The 13,553-nt window shown below is 41.2% G+C and overlaps 1 protein-coding gene across 1 annotated transcript in view; it reads left to right on the top strand.

Annotated features, from left to right (window-relative positions):
- The window catches only part of WDR49 (WD repeat domain 49), a 676,266-nt gene that overhangs the window by 534,632 nt on the left and 128,081 nt on the right, over positions 1-13,553 (top strand). The gene's annotated exons all lie outside the window — the stretch shown is intronic.

The raw sequence follows: 13,553 nt of genomic DNA, 5'->3' as shown, positions 1-13,553 counted from the left end.
CCATTTCGATGTGCTGGTCAGGCATGTGGGATGTTCGTATTAACGCTCAATAAGGAACTTCAAGTCTTACTTTTAGTTCAATGCTTTTCTTCATCTTCAGAGACTTAGTACAGGGATGGGGGGTGTACCACCAGCTTTCAGACTCAGTGATTATTAAAATAGGACTTTGTGTAACAGAATACCTATGAGTTGACTCTCGATTGTTCCACGTGGGCAGCTCATAAACAAGTCTGTCACCGTCTATTAGATTCGGCTTAGTGTTTGGCTTCTTGTTTAAGCCATGCGTTAAATGGACTTTGTCATTAATGAAAGGTTATAGTTCAATTGCGTTACCAAAACGGGCATTTGAACTACACATTTAAACAAGTTAACAGTTCATTGAGACCCTAGTTCATTTTACTTTTAGTTTTGCAATGGTATAAGATGTGGACGAAATACAGGGACGACATTCTATGTTCTGTGCAATAAACAGGGATAATGGAACTATTCAGCATTAACGGTCCATTCAAGGCATATTATGCAACCTCTCTTTCCATATAGAACTAGCGCTACAATACAGCATAACACATTTTATATTTACTATGTACAAGTTTCTTTAAGAGATACTGTAGTATTCAAGATATAGTACCTAAAAAGAGATATAAAATGCATTTCATTATTCTAAAGTCTTTAAACTTATTTTTATTGAGATACCGCACAGATGTTACATTACATGTCAATTGTACAATTTATAGCGCGTCAGCTGTCGGCTAATTATTAATAGGTTACATCACAGCACACTATTTTTAGTGCCCATATGTTCCACTCATTGGTTTGATTGCGGAGTGCGTAATAACCATACAGTGCATAGGGCCTACCCCACCCAGGAGAGTTATGGGCAGCAATACTTATATTGTAGTAAGGAGAAAAAAGAATGAACAAAAAGAACTTTGGAGGTGAGTAGTGGCGGAAACCCTTTCCATAGGGAATAGAAGTAGGACATCTAGCACAGGCCTATCAACAACCTATAAACATTGTAGAGGGGTCAATTACACCATTCTCCAATGGGTGTTTTTTTCTATGCGTGTAGGCAGGGATTTTCATTGTTCTCTGGCTTCTGCATGGGGGTGGTATGGCTTGATGTCTGGGTTGAACTCTCCCCTTCCTCGTTCTTGCCCTCTGGTGCCTGCAATCTCCCCAGCCTATATCCCCACTCTTCCAAATAAGTCTGGGCATCTTGTTGAAATAACTGGAGCGTTGAGGACAGTGTCTGTAATAACAACATGATTTTGTGTGAATAGTAAGTAAAAAAAGAAACATGACAAAGAAGCAGTCATTCTGTCCAACCTGTTTGAATTCAAGGTTCTTTCTGCAGGAAAGACAATCATTCTATTCTATTCTAGGCATTTCTAGAGTGCTTGGCTACCCAACGGGTCTCCCAGCACTGAGCAGATGTACTAGCCCTATATCAGAATTAGACAAACAGCAAGGTTTTCAATTGCTTGTGTATCCCCAACAGGCAAAGAATTCCATAGTCTAAGGACCGACTGGCACTTCTAGCCTCTAGACCTTAAGGGTCACCAGTTGACATGAGGCAGCAGGTCTCAGAGTCCTGTTAGGAATGTAAGACCATATCAGGTGTTGTAACAGCAGAGGGCCCTTTTTATGAAAAGCTCGATGGGCAATATAGGGGGCTTTAAATGCAATCATCTGTTTGACAGGTAGCCAGTGCAGGGAGGTCAGCCAAGATAAATGGAATTGCCATAGTCTAGATGTGACAAAACTAGGTCAAGAACTGCAAGCCTATGCGAGGGAAAAGGTAAGAACTCTAAGATCTTTCTAAGCATTCACAGGATGCCAAAGCAATGACCCGCTAATTTTCACACTTGCACATCCAAGGTGAGTTTGTTGTCCAGCCAGATGCTTCTAAGATATAGGGAATTGCCTTAGTCTAGCTGTGACGAGACTAGGGCCTGAACTGCAAGCCTACATGAGGCAGAAGGTATCTAAGGGCCAGATGTACTACCTTTTTAAACTGTGCCTCGCAATTTGCGCTCGATTCCAAATCGCAAATTACGAGGCGCAATTTACAATGTACTACAGTGTCAGAGACACTGATTGCGATTCCCAATGGGGTCACAAAATACGAGGTTCATGGATAATAATGAGCCACTCGCAATTTGCGACCCCATTGGGAATGGCTGGCCTTCCCAGGAATGGTGGCCTGCTGGGCTCCACAGACCTCCATGTCTGGGACTGCTTGTCAATAAGGCAGTTTTTTAAAATGCAGCCCGTTTTCCTTAAAGGAAAACGGGATGCATTTAAGAAAACGGGATGCATTTAAAAAAAAAGAAAAAGAAACATTTTTGTTTCATTTTTTAAGGGCAGTTAGTGGTCCCTTGGAACACTGCCTGCCCTTAATAAATATTTCAGAGCCAGTCACAAAGGGTAAGGGGACCCCCAGGCTCCCCTTCCCATTCGTGACTGCATTACCACCCACTTGAAGAGGGGGTAATTTGCGAGTGTTTTACGACCGCAATTACGGTTGCAAAACATTGGTGCATGGCTTGTGACTCGCTATAAGGAAGGGAACTCCCCTTCCTAATAGCGAGTCGCAAAACACTATTTTGCGAGTCACAAATTATTCGCGACTCGCAAAATAGTGTTTATACATGGCCCATCAGAATTAGCACATGCAAACGGGTCGCAAACCTGTTTGTGCATGCTAATTCTTGTCATACATCTGGCCCTAACATTTTACTAAGCATTCACAGTATACCAAAGCAACTAGTGAATAAGTACTGCCCCTGTACATCCACAGTGAGTTAGTTTTATAGCCAGATACCCAGATATTTTTAATCGTTTTTTAAGGCATGGGGTAGCTGTCTAAGGAATCAGGCCAGCATATGGCAGACCATTGATTAAAATCATTACCAAAAACCATCACTTCAGTTTTATCCCTATATCGCTTCAGGCAACTAGCTGCCATCCATTCTGCTACCTACTTCAGCCAGGAATTTGAACAGGTTTCAGGAGCCTGAGAAATAACTTTCTGGGAATCATATGCGTATTATGATACTACTGAGAAGTGGTAGGGTTGAGCACTCTCAGCCAGAGAATGTTCGTACAGATTGAATTGTGTGGGGCTCATAAAAGAACCCTGAGGCACTCACCACATCAAAGGAAAAGACTCAGAGTAGAACGGCTTCTCAGAAACCTGGAAGCTCCTGCCCTCTAAATACGGTAAAGAAAGCCATTTCAGTGCTAGATCCTCAGCAAATATGTGCTTCTGTCTCTGTAGGAACACTGAGTGCAATACGGTGTCAAAAGTCGCATTCAGGTTCAACAACATCACTGCAGCCGAAACACCTTGATGAAGATTTTTCTTCAGTTCTTTCACAACAGCTAAATGTGCGGTCTGTGTGATAAGTGCACGGAAGAGGTGTGGCGCCACGGCTAGGGCGACTGACTCAGGAATCTGGGGATCACGGTTCGATCACCGGCGGCAGATTAGCCCAGCACCATGTGACTCTGAGCAATAGATTGCTTAATCTTCCCGACGGCCCACTGCACCTAGAGACCCTTACAGGTGATTGTGCGCTTTACAAATGTGGATTATTATTATATTACTATGTCCCAGCTGGAAGCCAATTTTAGTAGGATGGAGCCAGGCAATGATTTCCAGAAATTACGCTAAATGTTGAATAACATACTTTTCCAGAACCTTGCCTACCCCATGCAGCAAAGTTATTGGCCTATAACTTTCCTTTAGTATGGAATCTAGCGACTATTTTTTCAATAAAGGCCTATCATCCCCGTGCTTCCAGTAAGATGGGACTGTACCACTCTATAGGCTGAACAGCGCTATAAGTTGAAGATAGATGGTTGCTGTCCCTTAGGTGAGAACAGCTGCGGTCCGTGCATGTAACATCGGTGGGTGGTGGGGGGATTCCGACCGACCATAACGAGGGAAAATTAATTATTTATTTAATTTTCCATCAGCTTCCTCCCTAGAAATATCCCCTCAACCGGCCCCACCACCCCGCAGCTGTTGCCTGCACGGACCGCAGCTGGGTTTGAACGGAAAGTGAGGCAGGATCAAGCGGAGAACACGATTTGACCGCATTCATCAGTCCCACTAAGTCTTCTTTACTGATAGGGGGAAAAGCAGAAAGGGTGTCGCTTGGTAAAATAGTTTGCCAGGGTGCAGCAGAGACCTTCACTCTCTTTTCTGCAAATAAGACACATATGTCAGTGACTTTTTCAACAGAAAAGTTTGCCAATTCATTGGAGTGAACCACTGATAATATCGGCACGGAGCCTGTGCATGTCAGGTTTGTGAAGGATTTGATTATCTCAAATACCTCTTTGACTGAATTAGACGCATTCCCTATTTGTGAAGCATAATAGGTACAGCACGGTCCTCTGATTGAATATGGCATTTTTGTTTACTGCTTTCTTATATTCTGATTTACTATCTGAGTTGTAGGCTTTTGTCCAATTCCTTTTCATCCTTTTACACTCTTTCTTCAGTTCATCAAACAGGGGTGTTAACTCCATCTAGTAACATTATCACCTCTTTATATGCCTTATTGCAGCAAGCCGACCAGTTTAATTCTCTAAAGTATCATGCACTCCATTGCATCCTGCCTGCACTACATAATTATAATAACATTTAATACATCTGACGCAGAGACAGCATTTTATGATAAAATCGAAGTATGCAGCAGATCATGGATTATTTGCTTCAAAACCACATTTTGGAGAAAATGCCACAGCCATTCAATCCTGTTTTTCCAGTAACTGTGGTCATAGAGAATGATGCAAACATGATTTTATTCAAATAAACATTTTGCACAAGGTTAAATTGTCCCCACTACTTCTTTGCAACATAGTAAACAAGTAGTGGTTAAAGCGGTAGGTGTGTTGTTGGCCACCAGCATTCTGGCAATTCTTGTTTTGTTTTATCTTGGTTTTTGCAAAACAGCCCTCACCAATCTAGGCAAATGTTTCTTGGTCTCAAAATAACACGCATTACCATTGAACTCCCTGGCTATGAAGGGAATTACTTGTGTGTGTGGATGTGTTCCTCGTGAACAGGCTGTATGAAGTAACTCGAAGTGAAGTCAGCCAATGGCTGAAGTTTGCTGATACTATGCCTCTTAATGCATCCTGAAGTGGGGGGAAGAAAACTGTTAATGACAACAACCACAGACTAATGGATGAAGTCTGACTAAAACCCCTATAAGTAACCAGGTTACACACATCATTTTAGTAAAACCAAAATGTCTTGGCTAACAGACCTAAAAAAGATCATTAGTCTGGCACTTGCTTCACGCCTCTTGCCGTAATGAAAGAATCAAACAAACAAAGAAGGCAGGCAAAAAAGACAGGAAGAACATGAAAGAAAGAAGAAAGAAAAAAGAAATGAAGAAAGACAGAAAGAAAGAAAGAAAGAAGGAAAGAAAGGGCAAAAGAAAGAGAAGGGAAGGAAGAAGGAAATAAAAGAACAGAAGAAGAAAAGAAGGAAAGAAAGAGAATGAGAGCAACATAAAGGGAGAAGGAAAGAAAGAGAAGGAAAGAGATTTTAAAAAAGATAGAACGGAAGAAGGAATCAAGGAAAGAAAGAAAACAAAAAAAGGAAAGAGAGAAGGAAAGCAGAAGAAAGATAAATGGAAGAAGCCATGAATAAAAGAAGGCAGGAAAGAAAGAAAGTGAAAGATCAAAAACGAAAGATAGAAAGAGAAAAGAATAAAAGAAGGCAAGAAAGAGAAAGAAAAAAAGAAGAAAAGAAAGAAAGAAAGAAGAAAAGAAAAAGAAAGGAAGGAAGGAAGAAAGAAAAGAGAAAAAAGAAAGAAAATTAGGAGAGAAAGACAGAAAGAAAACAAATAGGAGAGAAAGAAAAAAGTGAAAGGAGTATAACTTATTACAGAACAGTTCCAAATGAACACAATCTGGTATGCTGTGAAATAGCAGCACCCAAGAAAGCAAAACACTCCAAAGATTTTTCACAACAGCCATCACAGGAGATGGGATCTGATAAAGATTAAATGTGAATTAGAAGCATCCTGCTATCCCATCAGGCTCATAACACAAAGGGAACACTAAGGTAATTATAAAGTAAAAGCAAGAACACTAGCACAAAAGGGAACTAGCTTGTATATATGATGTGTTCATTGTGAGTGAGCAAAATGTGGTCACTCAAAGTGAAGTTAACCAGTGACTTAAGTAGCCTGACCCACTTCTCCATGCTATATGTGGTAGTGGGCAGAAGCTAAATGCAAATGATGAAACAGCAGGCCAATGGATGAAGAGGGGTGGCTGAAAGCCCCTATGTAATTATATTATACATATTTCACTCAATTAAAAAGTTCTTGGCTAATACCAAGCCTAAAAATAGAGCCAGAAATATTTTCCAACTTTTTGAATGTAATAGACACTACCTAGTTTCATGAAAAATCTGTTTGTTCCCTTTCTTATAAGTAGTCAACAATAATGGTGAAAACTATGCTTGCTCCATTTTTTTGATTGCATTAAGTACTGTCCATGGAGCTGAATGTATTTGCTACATGAATTCTGTTACTGCTGTGTGCCATCACCAGTAGCGTGACAAAACGTGAGGAGGCCTTCCTGCAAGATATGTTGAAGGGGCCCCTCACACTCAGTAGGGACTGAGGGGGGCCCCATCCAGTATGGGTTATCCGGGGCCCTTCTGCACCGCGGGGGCTGTGGGGGCCTTTGTTACGCCCCTGGCTATCATGTAAATGAAGACAAAACAGAATCCCCTCAAAATTGGAAGAATTTACAGAAGTTTGCTGACATGTTGCTAACTGCCTGAAGCATGGGTAATGTTGAATTAAATACACACAAAAGTTAAGGGGTTGGAGGAAAACGCCCTACTTCGACTTCCTATAATCACTTACACACACATGTAGAAGTGGGGCTTGGCAATTGAAATCGCTGTGATCTAGAGGTAAGAAAACACACCAGGGTTTTAAAACTGACCTCACCCACAGAAATCTGTGGCATTCTTCATCATAGGGCTGCTAACACACCTCTGCGCAGACAAACGCTGGAGGTGGAGTAGTAGGGGAGGGGAAGACAATACAACACATAAAGAAAGAGTGCGGGATCAAGTGAAAAAGGTGCAGAGAAACAATTTAAAACTGACCACGGGAACTCCAAATGTGTACTTTAATGATGGATTCCCTGATGAGAGTAAAAGGTAAATTACGGACCAGTGGATGATGATATGGTGGGCTATGATGAACCCCCTACCCCTCCACTCTGCAAACTGTTGACATGTTTCAGCCGGCTAACGCAATTTCCCCGGCTTTCATTAGGACTAATAATAGAAAGATCCCACAGGTACTATCCCTAAGTTGGATTAACCCAATTAGCTTTGCCTGATCAGTGCACTACTGTAGCATTTCATACGTACTGCACAATTGTATTCTCAAACCTATGGCTGGAAACCTCTGCGTCTGCCTCTTCTATTTTTTCTGTACGAAGATCTCTGCACACATAGGTATGTGTTTCAGTAGAAAGAGTGAGTGGATGGAGAATAGGGAAACTTACTACTAAATCAGAACAGTTTAGGGGAATTTGAGAAGGGATTTAGGAAGAGACATGCTAATACAAATACACTCCCACAAATGAGTAAAACATTTGATATGCACGAGCTACACTTCTAAGGGTACGACAGCCATAAAGGTGTCGAAACACATGTAAATGTACTTTGTACAGTTTGCAGTAAGTTACGCACCACACATGGCCACTTACAGATACTGCTTCACACTCTCATAGAAAACAATGGTGGAAGGGAAATAAAATAACACCCCATAGGACACTAATGTTAGAGTCAATAAATGATTTCAACATTTAAATTTTATATACATACATATTTAAATTAAACTTTTAAACTTTTATTACACTATAAAAATAATGTAAATCAATTAAACACATATTTTTTAATAATGTGTTGCATATTATCCTATACTAAAAATGTTAGTGAAGGTGAGATATTGATTTCATTACTGTTTAAATATAGTTATTTATAGATAAAAACTACATATGTAATTTACTATTCACACGTTTAATGTGATGAGGTAATATGCAGCAAAAATTATTTTATTAGTTCTAGGTTAAAATATTTAAAATAAATTTACATTTATGTTTTACATCAACATATTTTTTTTAAGAATGCTAAACTTTAAAAGGTCCCTCTATACTGTCTCATAGAGATTTCCACCACTATGGTGGCGGAGATCTCTATTGTAGAGCAAAATTACTAGTAGTATCTTTAGCCTTGTAACTTTTGTAGGAGGGGCCTCCGTCCCTTGATTTGAGGTGGTGGAAACATGTAAATCTTTACCTAGGTGTAAATCTATCCTCAGAAATGATGAATAGCAAAAAAGTGTAGTGTTACACCTAAGTGTTATAGTACATATATACATGTGTACATTTACCTTTGTGATTTAGCCCCTGTAAGTTCAAAGCAGTAATGTCACCATAGCACATTTTTCATATTTAACTGCACAAGTATTGACTTACATTATATTGTTTTTAGTAGTAGATGTGGAGTTAGATTAATAGACCTATACTTTCTTATGTATTCTCACGTTGATAGTCTATCTGAGGTCATTATTGTGGGGTCGATATTTGTGCAGGTAACATGTCTATACATGATATTGTGACATACAACCCCTCAAAAGCCAGGTCAGAGTGTTCACAATCTTGGTGCTGTGTTCAAAAGCAACCTCTCCTTCGTTCACCATGTGAAAGCAGTCACTAAATGTGTAATCTACTGCTTACCTATTTTTGAGAATATTATCCTTTTCTCCACTTTCCCGAAAGATTGCATTAGTCCTTCCAATAACACTATGTCGCTTGGATTACTGGCACAGCCTTCTTAATGGGCTCCCTTAGAATTTGCATGATAGACTGTACAGAATTCAAACCACGTAGCAAGGCTCGCTTGTGGCCCTAGACACAGGGATCATGTTAACATTCCCTCAAGTCACGCCATAAGCTACTCATTGAAAGGAGGTCCCTTAAAATGTGCATTGTACACAAATCTGTACATGGTTGTGCACCAGGTTACGTGGCCAAACTCTTTTAGTCCTAGTACTCATCCAAGTACTTTAGATCTTTCTCTGCAAGCCTCATTGATTGCCATGTACCTAAGCTACAAAACAAGTGAGGCAGAATTGTCCATTTATATGGCACCTCCCTCTGGAACGCCTTCCTCAGCAACAGACATTGTAAAAAGACTTAATAAAGTTCAGGAGAGGCCTACAGGTACATCTGTCCCACTCACCATATGGTCAGTACTCTTCAGATGTCATCTGGGTTTCTACTTGATTTTCCACAGTTCATTTACATTTACTTGGCCGTGTACCACCTAAGACTGACACACTAACGTTTAGCCATTCCCATTGAAGACATTTTCCACCCCTAGATTTCGAATATTTATTTTTGTTTATGCTGCTTCACCTCCATAGCACACTGATTGATCTGACGCCTTCATGAAATGACAAGTGTTCCATGAGGAAGCCATTCCAGGGTCGCAAGAGTTGCTCTCGTAATACTAATGGGTGTTGATAGGGTTGTTTTTCCCAAGAAGAAATTACAGGAATCTTCATATTGTTTTTTATTGTCAATTTCTTAGGTAACTCATAACACTTACAAGCTGCAGCACGATTTTAACCTCTGATCTGATTATTTTATGATTCAGAGAATGATGAATTTGACCTCTAAGATATTGTGTAAATTCTGTTAATTTATATATATAAAATAGCTGAATTTTCCTCAGAGTAGTATGGGCCTGATTTAGGGTATGTCAGAGTCTAGGGTATGTCTGAGGGGGAACTGTGCCGTAATTTTGCTTTGCTCCCATCCTGTAAAACTCATGGTTCCTCAGGCTCTATTTAGAGTTGGGGAAGAAAGCACTGGGTTTCCAATAGCAGAGGCTCGGTGGATCTCCCATTGGAAACCTATGACCCGACAGCCCATCCACCAGATGTTGACCTGCCTCGTTTAGGGTGGTGCTACCATCACTGGTCCTCCCAGCACATTCCTTGCTTGTCAGTTACATACAGGAAAAATTCACAAAGTCCCTCATGAAATAGAAAAAAATGTCCTGCGTGTTAGGCCATTGTTTAAAAAAAAATTTAAGATAAAACTGCAGCTTTCAGAGTTTCTTCTTGAAAAACAAAACAAGGTTGCCGAATGCCACATCAAATTAAGATGTACTACCTTCAATGGAGCCACTACAATGTTGGCTCCACGCAAGGCAGCAAGATCCAGCTCCAAGTGAGCAGATGCTATAGCCTTCCATGGGCCACCTGACATACCCAAAATCTAGTTTTAAGTGTCCATTCATATGTTTTATCATTCTGAGCATATATGTGCCAGCACTACAAAAATCTTACATATCAAATACATAGTTTTGCAAATTAAAGAGGAAATGTGTTGGTACTGTTATATTCAGAAAAAGGCCAAAATAAAAGCATAACTAGGCATAATCACATAAAATGAGTCACCTCTTGACACAGATTTGTTGAAAATGTTATTACTTCATGTTGACTATTTTGAGGATTTTCTATTTCCATCCATCCAAGATACTATCAACCAGCCAAAATACATAATTAAAGTGTCCAGTAGGGTTCCAATGGGACTAGAGGAAATAGCAGAGAAGATAGAGAAAAACAGAATGTTGCTTTAATCATACTTCCAACGATATGGACCCCATCTGATGCAGTGCTCTTTCTGAAGATCATTGGTTTTACTAATATAAAACTTGTAAATGTTCTTCTAATGGATATGCTTTTTATGGACTGTAATCTGAGCCAAATATTTGGGTTTGATTATCAAGGACATATCCAGGTAAGCCTAGCTGATTGGCAGCATATGTAAATCAACTAAAAAACAATTAATTATTTAGTAATAGAAAGATGATTTAAGGGAGCCCAAGAATCAAAGGCCTACAACCATCAAGAGACTTTTAAGGACTGGACGTTTCAGCTACCATTAGAGACACCAACCTGATGTAGCCAGAGTCCATCCTGGCTCCAGTGCCTTCCATACAGAAACTGAACTGAGATGCAAAGTCAACTGATCTGAGGACCGAATACTTCAGAACAATAATGGCTCAGAGTGGAACAGAATCAGAGCCTTGAAGCAGAGTGGTAAGAGAGCAAATAGAACGTATCAGACCAAAGAGATTGTAAGGTACACAGACCTTATACCGGAAAATGCAAAAGCTAAATCCAATGTGCGACCCACAGGATATGTGTCTTTATGTAATAACTGAGTGAGGGCACTGGCCTCCAAATGTGTTCATGTATGTATACATTTGTTAAATTATATCTCCAGATGGCATTAAAGAGATCCACTGTGTTCCCTTGGATCTCATAATTCCGTTGAGGCAAGTAAATTCAGTTACTGGCCAGATCAAAATTAGATGGGCCCTTATAAAGAGGGCATAGGAGTGATGGGTCCAAGATAGGTGTTAAGGTTCATTGTCAATCCCAGAGGGACAAGGTAGGTTTTATTGTCCCATAGTCAGTCAGTATGTGTGTGTAAATTATTAAGAGTTTGATAGAAACTCTTATATATAACAATCCAAGGAGTCAGGAAGCAGTTTTAGGTGAAACGTACTTCTAACAGGAGAGTCCATTTGAGCCCGAATATGGAATCTGTTTTGTTAATCCAGTGGGGCCCAGATTTAGGCTGAACAACAAAGTTGGGACTATGGGCCTCTCCAGCTCTTTAAAATATCCCAAGAAAATCTTTAGGCTTAGGCTTCCAGAGAATAGGCTCATATAAATGTAGAAACCAGCTGCTGAATCTGTTATTCTCTTTAATCTTTCTTGATAACACAATTTATTGATTTTTCTTGTGAACAAAACATAGTAAAGAGACTGTTCCAAGTGCATCACACACAAAATGTTACTCCACATACAATAACAACAGGACTTCACACAAGGGGGAACCCTCAACCTGTGAGGAACCCAAGTCCAAAGTATGCTATCCTCTTCTCCCAGATGTTGTGCTTCTGCTGACATCCTCGTTCCTGGTAAACTGCAGCTCCAACATAGCACATCAGTCCACTTGCCAGGGTGTGAGTGTGAGATGACTCCCACCTATGGGTGAATTCTGTTTTTGCAACAAGGGTAGCTACCCCTACCAGGGTAGGTTCAGATCTGGCCCTCCAGGTTCTCTAGGATACTCAAAATGCTGGCCCTCCACGTTAACTCCACCTTCCTGTCCAGGACTTGAGAGAGGGTTGCCTCCACTCCCCCCCAGAATCTCTGCAGTTGAGGACAGGACCAAACCATGAGGAAAAAGTCAGCATTTGGGGCGGGGCAGAGAAAACACGTCAAGTGCAGGAGTGCCATGGCATGCTACTTGTGCGAGGGTGTAAGATAAGAAGTAGGAAGGTAATGCATTTGGGGAATACGTAGTCTGGAAGAGACTGCAACATCTGAGGTGCTGCGCACATGTCTTGCCAGTCTATCTCCTCCAGGGAAAGTTCTGCTTCAGTGAGAGTAAGTCCCCCGGGTCATGAATGACTAGTGTGCAATAAATACAGGAAATCTACCCATGAACAACTTAGCCTTGAGTGGGCTAAATTCAGGAAAAATAGTGGAGTCTCGCAGGTGGCAGAACAGGGCGAGAGACAGCTGTGGCTATTTATGGAATTGGGAGTGCGCTAAGGAGAATTGCAGATGCAGCTCTTCGTTGGAAAGGAGATGGCCACACTGCCATATGTCTCCCAGGATAGTTAGCCCAATACTATTCCATCCCCTGAAGACCCTATGTTGCGCTGTGTCGTGTAGCTAGCATTCCTTCTACAGGGGGGTGAATTGCTTGATTGTCTTGTCCCATCCCGTGAAGTGCAGGGCAGCCCACCACACTTTCAATACCACCGCCATCAGGCATGTAAGGGATCAGGGTTTTGCATTACCATAGAGCACCCCATGACAGCATTCAGGCGCAAACTAGAAAATTCCAGTCGATAAGTTGGGTTGTCACAGCTCCCAGTAAGCCAGTCATTGATGACCACTAGTAGATCTAGTGTAGATGCCCAATAATAGTCAGACGTTGGCAGACCCGAGCCCCCCATCGTACGTCATCTTCCTACACCTACCCAGTGCTATGCGAGAATGGAGGTACCCCATAGAAAGTCGCGGATGGAAGCAGTGAGGGTCTGAAACCAACTATTGGGGATGGCATAAGGAAAGTGCTGAAGGTTATAGAGGAACCAGGGAAGGATCATCATCTTGAAGAAAGCTACCCCCAGCACACTTAGTGTCAGCCGATCCCACGGACAAGGGGCATGAGTTTGAGGCACCAGACCAGGTCCCGGTTCGTGAAGATGTGGAAGCTCAAGTATCGGAAGCTCAACCGTCGAATGGTTATGGGCCCCTGCTATCCCACCGTAAGATGATCCCCATAGATTGGGACGAGGAGGAACGTAATTCGATTAACTCTCAGACCAGAGGCCTTTTCATAAAGGCAAAGGATCTACAGCATTCAGGGCTCCGACAGATATGGGAGTTAGAGAAAGA

The sequence above is a fragment of the Lissotriton helveticus genome, chromosome 11, assembly GCF_964261635.1.
Source record: "Lissotriton helveticus chromosome 11, aLisHel1.1, whole genome shotgun sequence".
In the NCBI taxonomy this organism is placed as follows: Eukaryota; Metazoa; Chordata; class Amphibia; order Caudata; family Salamandridae; genus Lissotriton; species Lissotriton helveticus.
This window is presented reverse-complemented; position numbering and strand designations above follow the sequence as displayed.